The sequence below is a fragment of the Chiroxiphia lanceolata genome, chromosome Z (assembly GCF_009829145.1).
Source record: "Chiroxiphia lanceolata isolate bChiLan1 chromosome Z, bChiLan1.pri, whole genome shotgun sequence".
Classification (NCBI taxonomy): Eukaryota; Metazoa; Chordata; class Aves; order Passeriformes; family Pipridae; genus Chiroxiphia; species Chiroxiphia lanceolata.
This window is the reverse complement of record NC_045671.1, coordinates 24,135,107-24,153,914: the sequence shown is the minus strand read 5'-3', so window position 1 is coordinate 24,153,914 and position 18,808 is coordinate 24,135,107.

Below are 18,808 nucleotides of genomic sequence, written 5' to 3'. Positions count from 1 at the left end.
TGGAGGACAAAAGGTGAGTCAACCCTTCAATGAAGGACAGCATCTGCGCACGTGTCACAGGATTTACCTTCTGCTTCTGTCGTATAACATTCATTACCACTTCTGGCTGCTCTTTCTGTTCAGTTTTAGTCACAGGCTAAACCTATTGTCCCTTTCTGACCACAGCTCTTTTGCTGTGTTGCTCATGACAAGTGGTGCCAGACAGTGGACCATTATAAGCATCCCAAAAAGGAGATTTAAACTGAGTGGGTAGATCCAGTGAGCAAACCCTGTATTCAAATGGCCCCAGAAAAACAGAAAGTGTGTTATTTTCTAAACAGTTTATAAATGAAACAAAGCTGGTCAAGTGTCGTGGTCTTCTAATACGTGCAGAAAGGGTCTCACTATCACAGGTTTTGCAGAATGATAGACATAATTTCTGTTGATGATTATTGATGAAAAAGATTTGTAAGAATATTAATTTTAATCTATTTTCTGTTTCCACATTAGAATGTCTCCCTCACTTTCACACTAAATATAGCTAATCTTAGTGAGGTCTTTTTTCTGAAAAAGTAATTCTTTTTGTATTTACCAGAAAGTAACAGTCCAATTTTTCATCCTTACAGCCACAGAATAAACCTTTTCTGTTCAAACTCACAAGTAAATTATTAACAGAGAAAGTTACCTAACAAAGGCTAGAAAAATTATGTCCAAAGGGGTTTTCTTATTATTTCATTTGAGAATACCTTCCTGATACCTATGAATAAACAGTTTCAAAACTCTTTTGTAAAGAGGAGTTAGAAGTGAGACACCTGACCTTTGAAGACACTCAGCTTGAAACAAAAGTTAGAGCGTCTAGAAGCCAGAAGTAAAAAAAAAAATTAAAAAATCATAATACCAGGTGATGGATAAACATATTCCAACATGGATTTAAATTGTCATGCCATGCCAATATGCTGTCAGCCCTGAAAGATTAGTCTGGCGTTGTAAAGATTTTCATCCAACAAAAGTACTGAGAAGTTAAAAGTATGCTGTCTAGTTTTATATCAACACAATGTAGAGTTATATTAAGTAAATATGAAGAAAATTGTATAAGAGGTATAACTGTTGACAGGCAGGTTTAGAAACAACAAAGGGAGCCTTTTAAAATGTCATTACATTCAGATAAGAAAACGTATCTTTTATCACTTTAGCAAAAGGAGAGGCAGCCCTCAAAGTATAGTTTTCAAGAAAAATAGACATTAACTCACAGGGAAGAGAAATTTCACCTTTTCACCAGCTTAATCCACACATGTTTTAGGGATACCTGATACTTTTATTTATGTGTTTCATATCCTATTCCTTTACAAACTTTTTGTTAGCTTAAGTAGCACAGCCCATAAAGGTAGCAGAACTAGCACAATAAAAGCCCTGACACTAAGCAGCCCAAACATGGTTAACAAGCGCCTGTTGCAAACACCTCAGAGGGGATGGCTGAGGCAAACCCAGCTCTGGTCCCCAGCTGAGAGTTTTGTTGCTGGCACGGGTGCAGGCACCAGGATGCAGCAGGATTTTCACATTCCCCTGCCCACCTATCCCAGAGGTCGAGCAATGCTGGGAGAGACAGCCCAGAAAACAGGTTATTTGCTCAGGAAGCTCTGGATGGAAAGTAAATCTTTTTTTGCTGATCACAAACTAAAGTACCTCAAGATCCTTCCCCGGGAGTAGGTACTTCTTGCACCACAACAGCTTGGGGAATGCAGGAAGAGTAGGATTGAAACTTTTTGTGAGTCTGAGCTTTAACAGGTACTGAAAATGAACAACAAAGATGATGTCTGTGTATGTGAGTGTGGCAAACTCTAGTTGCTACCATTCCACACTGTGATCTTGAAGGGACGATGATAACATATGATTACCCATATGAGAAATGCATCTTTGTAGCTGGAGCACAGATCCATGGGCCAGGAAATCCTCAATGCGACACTGGATCCCTGACATGGTTTGCTCTTGTGTCTTTGGCTGGCTCACTTAAGACTTTCTTTCTCAGCGTGTTTGCTTCAACCGAGGAGCTCAGAGATGAGCATAGTTTGTAGAGAAAGAACATATCCAACCCATGGCAGGGCAGCAGAGAGTGACAAATGTTGTCGTTAATCACTGCTAAGCAGGGATGCCCTCCCCTCAACCTCATTAGCTGATCCTGAGGCACTGAAAACTACAGGGATCCAAAACTGGGAAAGAAAGGAAAAGTATCTCTCTTCGGAGCCCATGCAAGCTTTGGAGGAGCTGAGCCCAGTGTAGATGTAGCTCACACGAGACAGTAATCAGTGTTCCACTAGATACCTGATCCATGAAAAAAAGCCTGATTGCTACCTCAGAGAATCTTACTGTACAAATCATAGGGAGCATCCTCTGTGGGCCTCACCAGCATACTCACTGCATGCCCATCTCTGCTGAAGAATGATATATGGTAGAACAACCATGAAATGCCAACTTGTGCCATGTGCAGCTCCAGGCAGGTCCATGAATTAGGTCCCCACTCTGAGCAGCAAATCTCCATTTCAGCCAGTTTCTCCCTTGGTGATTTTTCTCTGCCTGCCTCCTCCCCTGCAGTTGTGTTTTATGGGGGAACACACAAAAGCTCAAGAATACCCTAAGTGGCAGTGATGGTGATTATTAGCTCTTTCTGTGAAGACTCACCAAGCACAGGCCTCTTGTCCGGTTTTGTATGCAGTTTGCCTCCGCTTCTACTCCACTGGGACACTGTAACTGTGCCTTTGCTGCTGCTCACCATGACCCACCAGCCCCACAGCCCGTGAGATTCAAGTGGCCTACAAGGTGCCATATTCCCTCCCTACCTCTCTTTTCAGAGAGAACTCTCAAAATTCAGTTCCTTCTACTGCAACTCTAGTAATGCCTACAGGGGATGCAGCCCCTCCGTATCTAAGTCCTCAATTTGAATTCCTCGAGTATATTCCCATTACACACCAGCTGTTCAGGCTATCACATAAGCAGCAGTCTAAGCAGAAAGACCAAGGCCTGCAAGGGCAGAGGAAATAAGCTAAGCTCTCGCTCTCCTCAAGTAATCCTTCCAGACCATGGTGAAGGTACGGTGGCTGCAGACACTGTGTGGGAAGGTTTAAAGAGCCACCCTGAGCTGTGTTCAGGTAATGAATACCAGACTGCAGTCTCTGGCCTGTTGTGTTAGCATTATATTTATCTTTTGGAAGCATGGAATTCAGTTCACTCCACTTCAAAAAAATGTGGATTTTAAATAGCTCAACCCTGAAAATGTACATGTTCTCACAGTTTCACATCAGCTTTTTGCATAGCTGCCAACAGCCTTCACACCCTCTTGTCTAGCCCACCTGTGTAAACACTAAGAAAGTTTCTCTTTGTGAAGCACAGGTAGAGTCTTGTGGCTTGATAATGAGCAAAAAACGGGACAGAGACTTTCTTTGCAACACCAGATGTGGAAGGGATCTACCCCATCCAAGTTGCTGTGTATTTGAGGGTAACATTTAAACTTCTCTTACAAATAACAGTTGTTTCAAAGTATTGTATGGGATGTCTGTCATTTCTGACCAAACTAATGTTTTTAAAACCTCCTTAAATGTTTTCTGATTGAATGTCATTGCAGAAGGCAACAGGTGTGCAACAAACACCGCAACTCATCTTATTTGCCTTATTCTATTTTGTCTGTACTGAACAACATATTTTCTCCTGGGATTTCAAAAAGCTTAAGTGTATGAGAACATATTCAACATGAATTAAGAGTTGGTGAATGCGGTCCTCCTGGTCTTCTTTCTAGATTCAATGAGAGAATGGACATGAAATTGGAAAGAGAGAATCAAGCTTGTTGTGGGACTGGTTTTGTGGGTGTGATCTGGAAGACGGTCTGGGGGACATTCGGGTAACAAGGTCTCCTAATGAGATCTTCCAGGATGGCCTCTCAAATTTACTGCTTAGTGTTATACATTTGGGATTTACCAGCCTTATATGCTATAAACAGGCATACTCAAGAGGAATAGCGTGTTTCTTGTGGAGACTTAAGCCACCAAACACGTCAGTAAAAGTGTGACTGCCACAGAAAGGAGGAATAAGACAAAGAATAAATCATTTTCATGGCAACCCTTTGCATAACAACTTGTCACAAAAATGATGATGAGGACTCACCATCCTTTCAACTTGGACCTGATCCCTTTTTCAGAGGAGTTCTGTTCAATAAAGTACCATTTTCTGCAGTCAAACAACTCTATAGTTGCACTACAGCCACATGATGAGCTTTCTAGATGAGGCTTTATGCACTGTATGTGGCATATATGTAGCAACTTTACCAGGCTTTTCGTGCTCAGGCTTGCTCATGTTTGGCAATGAGAAGACAAATAACTGACCCAAAGCAGAGCTACTATTCATCTCTTCTAACTACTTCAAACCCATCCCAGCACTCAAATCACTCATGACTGGCATAGCAAGAGGAACACTTCTCCACATCATCTATGGGCTGCATGTGGCCATGGGGTGCTCAGGGCATGAACTGGAAGCAAAATAAAGGCTATGTAACTTGCTTCCTCCTTTGAATGACTGAGTTGAAGCTTTTAAAAGAGGTTTATTGCTGTCCAGCTCTATTTTAGATACCACTTCGAGACCAAGAAATTCAGCTTGTCTCTTTAGCCAGAGGCAAAAATAGTTCAAATGCTACTGCAGAAGAATGTTAAAAAAATTAATTATAAGAGAAATCACGTCTAGCAGGCTTGCTTATAGGTCTTGTTTAACCAAAGAAAGCATGCTGTGTCAAGCAATGTACTAGACAGCATGTTTTAACAACTGCAGGCTGGAATGTTGCTTTGCCCTTGTCATGTTCCAGGACAGTGAGCACAGGGAGTGGATGTTAATACATCACATTCACTTCTATCCATTTTCTCCCCAGCTAAGGGGAAAGAAAAGCAATTCAGGCCATGGTCTAGATATCTCCTCCCCTTTATGAATCCTTAGATTCACTGAGGCCTTTTTGCAGAGAAAGGTACATAGCACTGTTTAGAAGGGAAATTTTTCAGACAGATCTGAGGAGTCATGTCAGAGCCTGCCTATACTGTGAATGCAAGGGCATTGTGATGTTTTGCTGTACTCAGAAGACATAAAGTGATACAGTGACCTGAGCTGCTCAGATGCATTTGTGGAAGGGAAAAAATGCTGGATATATGCCCATTCTTGCTTCTTCCTAATGCATAAGGAAGTCCTGAGCACTTTTGCCTTTCAGAGAGATGTAGGGCGATTTGCCTGCTTGTTACTGTTTTCACATTAAGAAAGAGTTTTGTGCAGTACAAAAGAGGCAGTAAACACCAATAAAAGTGCTGATTAGTGGCAATAACTGGTAGCATAGGGGGTGAAACTGGGTTAATTGAGGCTGTCTAAAATTCTTCAGGCATTTTCAGTATGATTCACACATACCAAGATGAAAAAACATCTAGGTAATGAAACAGCACTGCTACTCCTTCAGTTACTGGCCAGTAGTGGTCCTAACTGACATCTCTGGAGTTCCTAGGAGGTTTAACAATGAAATCAGGGCAGGAAGTATTTGGCAGTCTCAGCAGTCCCACAGCTAAAAAAGAAAAGCCATGGAAGGTCAATCTGAAAACAGTTTCAGTTTCTCCTAATATATTGGAAAGAAATATCTTTCAGAAAGTATCTTTGAAATTATGGTATATGTAACTTATTTTATTTAGCGTCATGATTGCTTACTTCCTCCTTAATAAAACCCACCTTTCCTCTCTGTCTGTTCTTTTTGAAGCACTCCGGCGGCTGGCCCAAGTCCATCAGAGCAAACAGCCACATGCCATTTGCACTGTGTTTCTCACTGCAGACTCCTCCCACAGCCAGCACACACTTCAGCTTTCAAGTGCCAGGATTTCACCTTTAGCCTTTGACAAACTGAAGGTTGTATTGTCCAGGCATAGGAACATGTTGCTGTATATGATTTTTAATTTTCCCCACCCACATTCACAATGTCGCTCTCAGAATAGAAATAACAAAATGAAGTAGGAGCGCCTGCTCCTAGAGGAAGAAATTGTAATTGCCTGTTATAAACCAATCAAGATAATTTAAATAAATGAATTTGTTGTAACTAGTCACAATGACTAATCAATCTAGTTTTATCATCTTTATTTACCGTTAGTCTTAACTGCACTGAGTATTTTTTAAATAAAATCCTGTCTTGATTTTATAGATTCAAATATATTAATGCAAAAAAGGCACGTAGGCGAAAAGGAGTGCCCTTTGCTATTCTTTAACTACAGCATGACTTAGCTCTGCTGCATGCATTTCTGAGGCATATCACCAGCTAGAGGACTTTGCCAACTGATGTTTCCATTGTCCATTTTCTTTATTCTTGCATATAACCACAAGGCATACAGTACAACATGGAGTACCAGTAATGTACCTTCTTTGCTGATGTTATTGCTGTTTTTCAGTATTCTTCTCCTTTTTCAGTTTGGTCTCAGGTTGCACATGTCAACGGTATTGCATTTGTAGTAGGTTGTGTAACTGTGTCTCTTCACAGTATGGTATTCCACAAGCCAGGAGAGACAGGGTGTGAAAGTACAAAATACATCTCTGCACCCTCACAGTCCTTGAAAATATACAGCAGTGTTTTCTGGTCTTCCTTGCTCTCGAGCCTTCTTTGCATCACACACACACAGAATGCAGAAAATAAGAGCGAAGCTCTTATGGTTACAAGCTCCTGTTAAAATCAGAGGCGTCATCTAGTGGGCACTGGGAGAAATAGGGATGCGGCAGGCCGCTAATGGATGCTTCAGGAAGGCGCAAGCAGAGGGTCGGAGCAGGGATGCAGGCGGTACCGTTCTGCGGTCAGCGGAGGAGAGCAGCGAGGGCAGGAAGTCCGACAGCTGCGCTGCAGACTGATCACATACACCCCAAACACCCTGGAGCTGCCACAAAAAGGAGCCAATTCTCCGATTTGAACACCGCGGGTGATAAGGAGTCAGCCCTGATTCATGGTTGTCCTAAGACTGAGAACACATGAACTTGCAAAAAAAAAAAAAAATTGGACGGTGTCTTTAAAATTAATGTAAGAGAGAAAATCACTCTTCTGCCACTATGGTTGCTGTGAATTAGCAGTTTGTTGTTTTATTATTTCACAGGTGGTGAGTAAATGCAGAGAAAGCAGTGCTTCTGAGGGTGCTTCATCACCTTAACAAACTATTTTTATGTTTGAAAGACAATTTGTAAATTTTTTACGTGCTTGCATTTGTGCAGAAAAAAGGATGATTTTGTTTGCAGTTGATTAATTATTGTCTTTTAAATCTATGTCCCTTCAAGTATCATGACATCATTATTCAAAACACAGTTATATTGGATGGCAATAGCAGAAAACATTTTAAGACCTGGCCAAAGGTCATCACAAGATTCAGATGTCTATGCCTTCAGCTCTCACTTATCAGCAGAGGGAAGCAGCCTGTCTGTTCACAAATTTGAGCTTTATTACAGCAGCAAGCAAAGCTGATCATGGCATTAATCACCATGAGAAAATGCCACTGTAGAGAAGGGGCTGTGGGCTGAAAGCTGGCTTTATGTGTATAATAACTGTGGCCCTGTATAAAACATGAGTTTTAAGCAGTCATATGAATGCCATCAGGCTGAGAATGCGTCTGCAGTGTTCATACAGACCAGTCCGTCCAGACTGTGACCTGCTGGTTCACAAAGGCAGCTGTACAGGGTAAGGGCAAATTCACTGGGCAGGAACACAAGAAACAGATGCAGAGCTAGCACTGCCAGCCTGCAAATCATGCTTTCATGTGTCCTTATGACCCTATGCCCATCCACAGGGAAGCACCCTATTTGCTAAAGTCAGATTACTTGTGATATATAGAAGATTCACTCTCACCTAGCATGAAAAACACACAGTAGGATGATGATATAATGAACTCAATTCCTACAGCCTTAGTTATAAAAGACACACATTATCAAACTTGAACCACAGTAATACTACCAAATAGACAGGCCATATAGAGGGCTTAAGGCTCAGTTGAGCACAACTCAACACAACAGAACACAACACAACTCAACTGCTGGGCTGAGAAGAGGTAGAAGCAGCCTTTGAGTGAGTAAATATATTACTGAGAGTGTCACAAAGAGTAGATTAGGTCACTTAAACAATATGTCTCACAAGTATTAGCAAAAGTGGATTTATCATGAATTTATAAAAATATAACTTATCAAAGTTTGATGGCAAGGTCCACTCTATCACTTCCTGCATGAATGAAACATACAAAGGCACATCAAATTAGAATCAATTTAGAATGATTTACACAGAGACCAGAGACAGAAAAGGGTAACTGAGACCTTTCCATTGAGTCATGAATTTCAGAGTGGACCCTCTTACTTTCTAAATTGCTGATGGAACTTAAGTGTGGCTCCAAACTTAGTCTCAGACTTCAATGGCAGTTTATGTCTAAAGGACGTCAAGTGCAAATGTCACAGGGGGAAAAAACAAGACTGGCTAGAGAGATTATTAGTCAAGCAACCTATAGACAGTATAGAGGCAGATGTAGAGGAGCATATTTTGCCACAGCACAGAAGCCCTTGCACTTGAAACTCCCATCAAAGATGTTTGTAAGATGTCTCTGATGAAGAAGGTCAATGCATGAAATATGTGGGTGGATGTGACAAAATGTGCCTGAGGAGAGCTGGAAAGTGGTGGGTGAGGGTATGATCCTCTGAAGTAGTCAGAGCAGGAGGCAAGCTATCAACCTTGAGGGTGGGCACAGCTGAGTAAGGGGTGGCTGCAGGACCAGAGGGGGGACACTAGGGTAGTAGCAATGAAGGGAATATATGGTGCCTCAACCACATACTGACTTGGAGAAAGAGTGTTTGGCACTCTTCCTCATCACCTGCTGTCATAGCAATTGCTCAAACACTGTATGAAGCACATCTAAGCTGTCAAGAAAGACAGCTCTTGGAAAGGTGGTTGTGCTTCTTCTTCCCCCTCACTGACCAGCAGTATTAGCCTTGAGTTGTACAGAACAGTTTCAGATTTACCTACGAAGTCAGCTGTACACGTACCATCTCTGGCTACTTGATATTTTCCTCTTCTGTCAGCCAAGGCAGTGTGAGCACTATGAGCAGGGGGAGCATCTGAGGGGCAGATCTGCTCTGGTGCTGCCTGCCTACACAACTTAGTAAGAGTAAGAGGCTCATCAGCCCTGCTGTGATTATTAGCTGCCAGAGCCATATCCACAGGTGCCAACTACAAACCCAAATGATTGCGACTTGTGTATCAGTTCCTTTGTCTAGTTTGCTGGTAATCACTCTAAAGAGAACCACCAAATTATTTGATTCAGGTAGAGGGACCTGATAAGTTGTGTGCCCTTAACAAGGGACCGGTGAATATTTCAGGGAGGAGAGGGAAGCAGCAGGCTTAGATAGCCTCTAACAATGTGCAGAAGGGGCTCTGAAGACCAGGAAGATGTCAAGGGAGAGGCCATGAAGTGCTTGCCTATAATATCTTATCTTGGCAGTTATGGGGTGGTAACAGCAGGGACACTCTCCTAGCTATTTTATCGCTTCAGCTTAGCTTAAAGGTTTGCTGCTACACTTCAGACCTGTTTAACTTTCTCTCCCTGTGGCTATCTGGTCGCATGCTGTGGCACCCTCGAAGTTAGCATATACCACAGGAAAAATGAATCACAGCCCACAACCTGATATTTGTGTTAGCAGCCATCAAAAAGTTAAATTCCTGTCACAGACATTTCATTTGTGAGTCTAATCTTTTTTGACAGATTTTTTTGCTACTCTCTTACTGCTGGCCAGCTCACATAGGGAAGCATGAGAGAACCCTTAGTGCCTAGCTAGAGTATGTGTGCATACAGCTTTCTTAAAAGTGCTTTGAAACACCTCCCAGTTTTTCCCCCAGGAGATCACCTGTTGCACCACCTCTCTCAAGAGCTCTTAAGAGCTCTTTTAGGCAAAGGACAGCTTAGCAATCTGTAGTCCCATCTCTGTACTTTGATTGTTATGCTTAGAGCAACTAAACTCTTTCTGAATGTAGCTTTCTAATAAAGACAGCCCTCTGAGTCTATCCTTCTCCATTAAAGCTACAGTAGCTGTACAAAGTGGAGCAAAGAAGAGGGATTTTTCTTGTCAGACTCTTCCAAGAAATGTAGAAGGTTATAGGAAGGCAAGTGGCTTCCAGAGGAGCTGATGGAAAACCAAAGTCTGGGGTAGAATTTGTAGACCTGTGTCCTGACATAAATGTTGTTTAACTCCACAAAATTGTTTCCCCATGATCTTTGCTCTGAATTGCAAATAAAATCTGAGGAGTGTGGTTGGAAAGGGACATTGTCCTGTGTTTGTATCAGGTGACTTACAGGAGCTATAGCAATTCCTGTATTGTAGAAGAAATGGCACTCAGGAAACGAGTAGGGAGAGGACAGCAGAAAGAAGATGCTCTGTATACTAAAAAAGAGCCCACAAAACAATTTTAGGCTTTTCAAATTTAGTTTCAAACTTAAACATCTATACACCCTCCCTGTTCTCACACTAAGTGTTCTGTGAGATTGTAAGGCTTCTGCTGAGATGCTTGAGTTTTCCATGAAAGAAGCCAAATGCCATGGTCCCAGACTGACTGTAGAATCAGAATCAACTGCAAGGTGTTGTGAAAATACAAAAGTCAATAAAATCATGGCTCTCCCTGAAACTGGTAGAAGGAGGTTGAATTTAGATGCAATCTGGCCCAGATATGCTCTTTTGGCTAAACTAAACCAATTTAAGGGAGGTTAACACTATCACTTTCAATGAAGAATTGCCCAACAAGACATAAATACCCACGCGAGTGCTCTTGTGTGGTGAGCATCCATCATGGGTACAGGTAAATGCCATATTTGAACACTTTCTGGGAACATGCACAGTGGGAAGCCCCTGGACCCTGTTAGCAAGGACACCCTTGCCAAATCTAGACATGGACGTGTGAATAGTTTGCTTGGGAGCTCTCGAAAGGTTTATTCTCTTTCTCTCTGGAAGATGACACAAATTCAAAATGCTGTCCTCTGGTCAGCTACATTTCTCTCCAGACAACAACTGACAGTGACAATATTTCTTTGGAGCAGGTGTATGTTCAGGTGAATCACTGTTGGACTTCCCAGCTCCAGCCTTGACGTTCTTGAAAACTTTCATCCGAGCAAGGACTGATGGTAGACTCAATTTATTTCACAAATCCGTCATTTTGAAAGTTACGACACATTGATACACTGCAGCTAATTTTAATTTAATGTATTGATAATATCTGCAAATAGCATTTCCCCATTGTAAAACCCAGCTCTTTTGTGATTAAACCCATTTGATAACAACAGTGCCTCATAAGAAGAAAGGTAAAATAATCTTGGAATGAAACACTGTATAGGGCTTTTGGAGGTTGACATCTGAATGTACTTAGTAGAGAGGAAACTCTTTTTTTACTTTCATTTCTTGCTTCTTTTATCCTTAAACTCAGCAATAAACTAGCACTCCATGGTTAAAAAGTCAGGAGAACAGATGTATGGTGTGAGTGTATCAGGATCTGTATTTCAGCTATGGAGTGTAAATTATAAGGAAGTCCTCCCAAGAAGCTTTGAGAGTATCTAGCTAGTTTTTGTTGCAATCATATTGCAACAGCAAAGATGATGATTATCATTATTATTATTCCAGTCACTTGATTATACTAAAGTAAACATTTCAGTCAAAGTTCATTGAGGGTTCAGCGTTCAGCTTGCTGCTTTTAAGGTGAGTCCTGAAGAAATTTCACTGAGCGCTGCACATTGTGCAGCATGTTGCAGTCAGCTCCAAGCCAGGCCTCTTATCAGAGGTCCCTCTGCTAACTCTGCAAAGCATTTGAAGGCCAAACTACATCACCAAGGATCATGTAATAAATGTTGAGAGTGTTGGTGTTAGCAGCCGCATGCTAAAGTGATTTTACGTGGCCTTTTTCTTATCCCTAGCTTGTCCTCCTCTCTTTTCATGTACATGTCCCTTTTGAGAGGGAATATGTGTAGCAATTACAACATGTGGAAGCTTGTTTTTATTATATTTGATTAAGCTTACTTTATCACAGAGAGTGTGGCTTAGCAGTGAGAGAACAAGAGTTGAAATGTCTGTGTTTGGTGTCTGGATGTGGTTCTGCCTCCAGGTGTGATACTGAGCAGACTGCAAGACCAACCTCCACACCTCACCAAAGCCTCTGGTGAGCTGTTCCTGACAGACACTTAAGGACAACTTGAGGTAAGTGATCTGTTTGAGACCCTACTGCAGCCTCTTCACCCCGCTGCCCCCACAAGCCACCCAAAAAGAGGACAACCAAAATTCCCTGTTCTCCCCTCAAACTGCTGTAGAACCTCCTCATGGGAGGGGACTTACTAGTGTCCTTATGAAGTACTTTGAGTTATCATAGCAAGAAAGGACACACGGTGTTTATCACTGAAGTCTGCCAGTCAGGAGAAATCAAAATGGGGAACAAGCTTTCCCAAAGCACATCCCACAGGGAGATCTCTCCTATTAGGCAGGATACTGCTGCCTCTGACTAGGAAGATTATCAACGCTCTGGAAACCTGTATATGTACTGGGTGAAAGGGGAAGGATTTGCATCACTTTGTTAATACAGTTATCTATATAGATAGAGGTGAGGATGCCCACTTTTAAGAACTTATTAGTCTGTATCTGCCTCTTCACAGCAGGAAGAAGTGGCACATCAGGTTGCTAGCCTGGCAAGCAGACACTCTGATACAGCAGCTCTGTCAGCAGATTCACCCTTTTCTCTCCACACTCAGCAGCCAGTGTGTTATTAACTAGGCCTTTGATAAAGTTTACATGCCACAAGGGCTCCTGACACTAGAATGTTACCCCATCACATCTTGTTTGTCCTTGTTTGTGAAATGCTCTTCTCCCATCTTGCAGGTGAAGATTGCAGAGAAGAGTTTCAGCAGCAGCTTTGGTGGGAACCAAAATGAGTGCTCAGGTCACTTCAGACTCCCATACATTGATCCAAATCACTGGGAGCTCTTGCCTCTTTTCCCAAATTCCCCATGGCAAATAGCCAAAGGACCAGCTCACAAACTCACCATGGAGTTGTCTGAAGGAGAGGCAGGAATCATTTGTACAGGATGTTGTCCTCCTGCAGTCTGTAAAAACCAGGTTGAAATACGGGAGCCATCTCTTTGTTGTCTAAACTGAGTTTTACGCAGTCTACCCAGATCTGGATGACCAGCAATAGGTGGTCAACAGCAACCAACTGTTGACCCTGAATGGCTTTCTGAGACACAATCTTCCCCTTGAGTAAAAGTTTTTCTTAAGAAAAAACAAAATATCCTGGTGCTTCCCCATATTATCATGTTAGATGCTCCCTGTCCCCTGGCTCCATGAATTTGAACTCTTCAGCTGGCAGAGACCAATGGAGACCTATGTCAGCTCCTTCAGAATTGCCCTGCTTTTTTCTTAGGAGCAGATGGCCTGTATTTACTTCTCACTCAGTCTAACAAGCCACCAGTCTCCCTGTCAAAGCAGGGAGATGTCAAACAGTGATGGAAATGATGATGCTTTCCACACCAGTGACATATTTTGTTCAGCCATTTAAAATCTAGAAGAATTTAACAAGCAGAAAGATATTTCCAATGTAAATGTGTTCTTAAGAAAATTTGGCAGAAGTTAGCTGACTTTCTCTTACATGCAGGTACTGTCACCTGGATTTGCTAAACATAGGTTTTCTGGACTTCTTTAGTCCAAATATCAGTCCCAATATTCACTATATATTCTCTTCATAGACTTGTTTAGCCGTAAGATGCACAGTGGATGGCACTACAGATGGCTTTCATTTTCCCTGAACTTCAAGTTCAAGTTTCTGCATATACTTCAGCTTTTTGCCTCATGGTTCTAATCTCCCAAACACAGTAGTGTATTTGCTTAACAGAAGAATGCACTTCCTCCATATAAAACAGCAGCAAGGAGAGAACAGTTCAAGATAGCTCTAGGAAGGAATTAATCAGATTAGCTGCATAATAAATCATCAGACATAGGACTGAGTTAGTTTTGTTGGTTTTTGGTTGGTTTTTTTTTTTTTTTGCTTTGAAGATTTAAGCCACATTTGGAAGCTCTTGAATAAACCAATCACAGAATCAGAGAATACACTGAGTTGGAAGGGACCCATAAGGATCACCAAGTCCAACCCTTAGCCCTGCACAGCGTATCCCCAAGAGTCACACCATGTGCCTGAGATTATTGTCCGAATTCTTCTTGAACTCTGGCAGGCTTGGTGCTGTGACCAGTTCTCTCAGAAGCCTGTTCACAACAGTTTGAAGATAACTACTTCTATTTAAATATTCACAAGTATGCAACTGCAGAATGCACCATACAAGTGTTTTGGAGACCTGGCTTCTGGGTTCAGCCATTAACTCCAAACAAGTAGCAGAAAGCAGAGTAAGAAAAGCTGGCAAATATTTCAGCTGAAAACCTTCATTCTGTCAAAATAGGTGTGTCTTCTAACAAGTGGCTGTGTGGAAATAAACATCTCCGCTTCATCTTGACAGCAACGGAAATTGGGGCAGTTATGACTGCAGGTTGAAAGACTGAGCCCTATATTTTATCCTACTCTCATGGTCTTTTCTGAAATAACATGTCAGAGGAACATTCACGATTGTAATGTATTCCTTACATTTTGTGGTATAGTCAGTACACAAGAGACTCTTTGGATGTACAGTCACTAGGGAGTAGTGCCTACCCTGTTTTGACTCAAATGCAGTATGATCTTTACCCTTTGCTGTAAATTGCCTCCTAGCACATCTTTATGTGTCAGTTTTGCCTACTCACTTTCAGATGTTACCAGCTTCCAGTGCTATGGAGCTGCTTTGGAGTACATGTGATTTTCATTTTACACATTTTTCAGTTCCTTCATATACCCAAATGAAAAATCCAGCATTCAGGGGTATCGCATGGATTTGTGATACTCTCTGGTGGGACTTTGTGTTCAGAACCTAATGAATGGATTATCCTCATCTACATGTGGCATTTCCCAGCTGCCCAGCTGCAAGAGATATCTTTATTATTTCTTGTTTGTTTTGCAGCTTCCATACCAGCATGCTGATCTGGTTGTTTTATAGAAAGCCTCTACAAGTCACTCTGGGGTAGGCTTTTTTGCAGCACAACACCCCAATCCTAAGAACAACAAGTAGTGCAGATACCTAACTGCTGCCACTTGTAAAGGGAAGCAAGGAGCTAAGCAATTATGTTGGAGGAGTCATTGGTATGTCCTAGACAGAAGGGGATATCATATGTGACAGGAAGGGAAGGAGTTTAGGAAGGGACATAAGATTAACTGCATGGAAAAGCAGGGAAAACACATGAGAACAAATGTGGTTTTAACCCAGTTCCCCAAAATATTTGGCATCTACATTACTTCAGTTTGGAAACTATTTCAGTTCATTTGCAGACAGCAGCTTTCTCAAGGACAGCAAATTCAAGAAATGCCACTGATATAGTATGTTGAATAAAGAAGGTACACCATATAGATGTCTCTATGCCAGAGGAAAAAGTGGTGGGAGGAGCCCTACTTTTATTAGTTGGGTTACAGAGAATCCAACTCAAAGACAACCTTCTGTTGGGGCCCTGGCTTCAACCAATGTGTCTTGCAAAAGGGCTCGATCGGTATTTGCAGTTGTCAAAGTGAGTGCCAAACAAAAAGAAAGCGAAGACAGCTAAGAAAATGCATGCCAGTCTTCCACCTCTCATGTGTCTGCTGGAATAGTATTAAGCCATACCAACCAACTGCGTGCTTTGGTGCTGAAGTGTGAGCTGTTGTGCAGCGAGCAGTAAGACGTGGCAGAGTGCAAAGATTAGTTGTCTTTTATTATTGTACTGCAAAGATTCTCCCTGCCTCTTCCTATCTTGCTCCCACAAACAAGACAACTTTGAGCACACTGCCTGGGAGTAACACCAGAAGTTGAATCAAGACACTCATACAGGGACCCCATTGTTAACATGTGTATACTTTCCTTTATGTAAGCCTGGACTGACTACTGGTTGCCATAAATTACAGAAGATCATGCACTCAGCATAACCTTCTGCTCATATCCTCCTCTGTTAGACAAAAAAACCTTTATGGTTAGCTACACCATCACTGCTTTGAGGCTAAATTGTTATAAATAATGCTCACCACCCCATGGGTTTACTCTCAATTGTTTTCAGTTCACAGTCCCTGAGCCTCTATCCTGTAATTCTGAGCAAGGAATTTAATGGACTGAAGAAAAGAGTTTTATCCTAAAAAGTTTTTCCTCTCACTTCTTTGCATTGCAGAGCCTCTGCCTAAAGTCTCCATACCCAGCAGAGCATCCCCCCTCACTTCTACATCTGCAAACTGTTAGTCTGGAATTGCTGCTCATGCAGGACACAACAGCTTTGTAGGCAAGTGGTTTTGCATGTGGGAGTACTCCACTGTCTGAAAAAACTAAAGCTTTTTGACTGAAAAATCTCCATCAGTGTGCTCCAAAACTGACCTCCACCCACCACCAACTGTGGCAGCAGCTGGCTGTCCCTCTGCCAACTGGCTGGCACTCAGGTTGTGGCCGTGCTCTCCCTGCCCCAGCTAGGCACTGTGGGAAGTGTGCAGGTCCTGGACCTCTAGCAGGGTCCTGCTGCCATTCCCCACCTTCTCAAAGGCCAGCAAGGAGAAGGTGGAAGTCAGGCAGGGCTCACCCACCAGACACTAGGGAAAGTACTCCTTGTCAATTTTGGTCTTCTTTTTTTCTGTACCTTTCTACCATACAGAGACACTTCCCAAAGTGACCAAGATATCATCTCCTTCCGTGCACATCCTGGAGGTAGAACAAAGGTGAAGCAATTTCAGTATGAAGCCCTCTGTTCCTGAACTCAAAGCCTTGACAAGTTTGCCAGAGTAAAAATGGAAATAATTTTAAACTATGACTCCTATTTTCTCAGTCCATTTATAAGAGAGTAATATGGGAAGGCACAGTGAGAGATGAGATGGACATTATGTCTGAAGCTGAGGGAACTCACCCCTCCCTAATATAAGGTTTTTAATTGTGCTCTACACAACTACTTAATCTTGAGCCTGAGATAAAGTTTTAGCATCACTGTAATCTCTCAGGTTTGCTTAGGTGCGCAGTAAGGTTGATGTTATGCTTTTAGAATTTCACTACTATCCTTTTTTTATTTTCTTTCCAGACCTTGCCATCTTAAAGTCACGGGAAGTAGTTTCTCCTTGCTATTCCTCAATCATGAATCTAGTATGCAGCAATTTAACTGAGGGGAGTTTACTTAATTCCAGTGCAGATGACAGAAGTATTGTGAAATGCAAGCCCTTCATGACACATCCTGAGTCAGGGTGGCCCTGGTGGACACTGAGTTATCCAGAAGGTAACAGTATGCCCTTTGGCAGGTATGTTTAAGGACATCCTAATCTGCATTCAGCGGAGTGTTACCAACCTGTGGAGGGAGCTGATCCCTTCTCTCTACTCAGCCCCCGTGAGACACATCTGGAGTCCTGTGTCCAGTGCTGGATTCACCTGTGAAAAAGAACATACTGGAGAGAGTCCAGAAAAGGTGCCTTGAAGATTTTTAAGGCACTGGTGAGAGAACTGGGGCTGTCCAACCTGGAGAAAAGCAGGTAGATGAAAACCAGGCAGAGTACAATGGATCCCACTATTAGCTCTTGATACACATATATAGAAACTGTATATCACACATGGTAGTAGTTCAACCTACCTGTTTCCTGACCAACTGAATCATCAAGGAATGTGTAAAATACCTAGTCACTAATTTAAGTCCATATTTGGCCCTCTGCAGTAAGGTATAAATGCAGAGGCTGTCAGCCAGACAATGCGACTGTAAATCCTAGCATTCCTAAAATCTTTATATCTCTCCTAAAGTTACTTCTAGACTCCATCTTGCAAGGATAAGTACATATCTTATTGTGCTCCTGTTGGTTTACACATCAGTAGGCTTGCCTATGCAGTTTTTTGCTTTTTCTTGGGTAGATTTCAGCTGTAATTATTATTTATAAAAATGGGAAAAGGGCCACTGCCATCTTCCAATGTCATTTTTCATTCTTCCAGTTCTTCCAACATAATATCTCAACATAATTGAATATTAAAAACCACTCCTTTATTTTTTTCCTATCAATCACTCTGGAAGTTCTTCTTCGTCAGGGAACAAAAAAAAAAAAAACCTAGACATCCAGCAGCATGTCTTGTGGTAACACACAGCTTAGCTGGTAGCTTTCATTCCAGAAACCCAAATGCACTCCATGGAAAGATTAGAGTGATGAGTTCAGGTTGAGAGGTAGACTTTTGCCCTCAATTTTTGACAATGAAGCAGTGTCAGCATCAGTCCCTGTATTTCAGGTAATGGGTCCCAATAACAGCAGGACTCACTGACTTTGGGCTACCAACTCCAAATGAAAGCAAAAAGGATGGTTGCAGCCCATGAACATGATTCCTGACCTGTTTCTAGACAAAAAACCAAAATCATGATGGCTTGTTCACACAGAGCTGGAGCTGGAATCAGGAAGAGAGGGAAGTGGCAATATTGACCTATTTGGGTTTTTTTCACCAGCTTTCAAGTTTTCATTATTTATTAAGAGGGATGCTTCCTCCCATAAACACCAACTGGTTCCTGTTTGTCCAGTCATGGTGACATTCCTGCCACTGGCTTCCACCTGCCCACACAGGCTTCCCCAGAAACCCTTCTTGCATAAGCCATGATTCGTCCTGGTTTCAATGCAAGCAAACAGAAAATGTTTGGTCACTACTATCTGAATTAAAAGAGACATTATGTGTACTTTATGTACTGGCAGAAATTC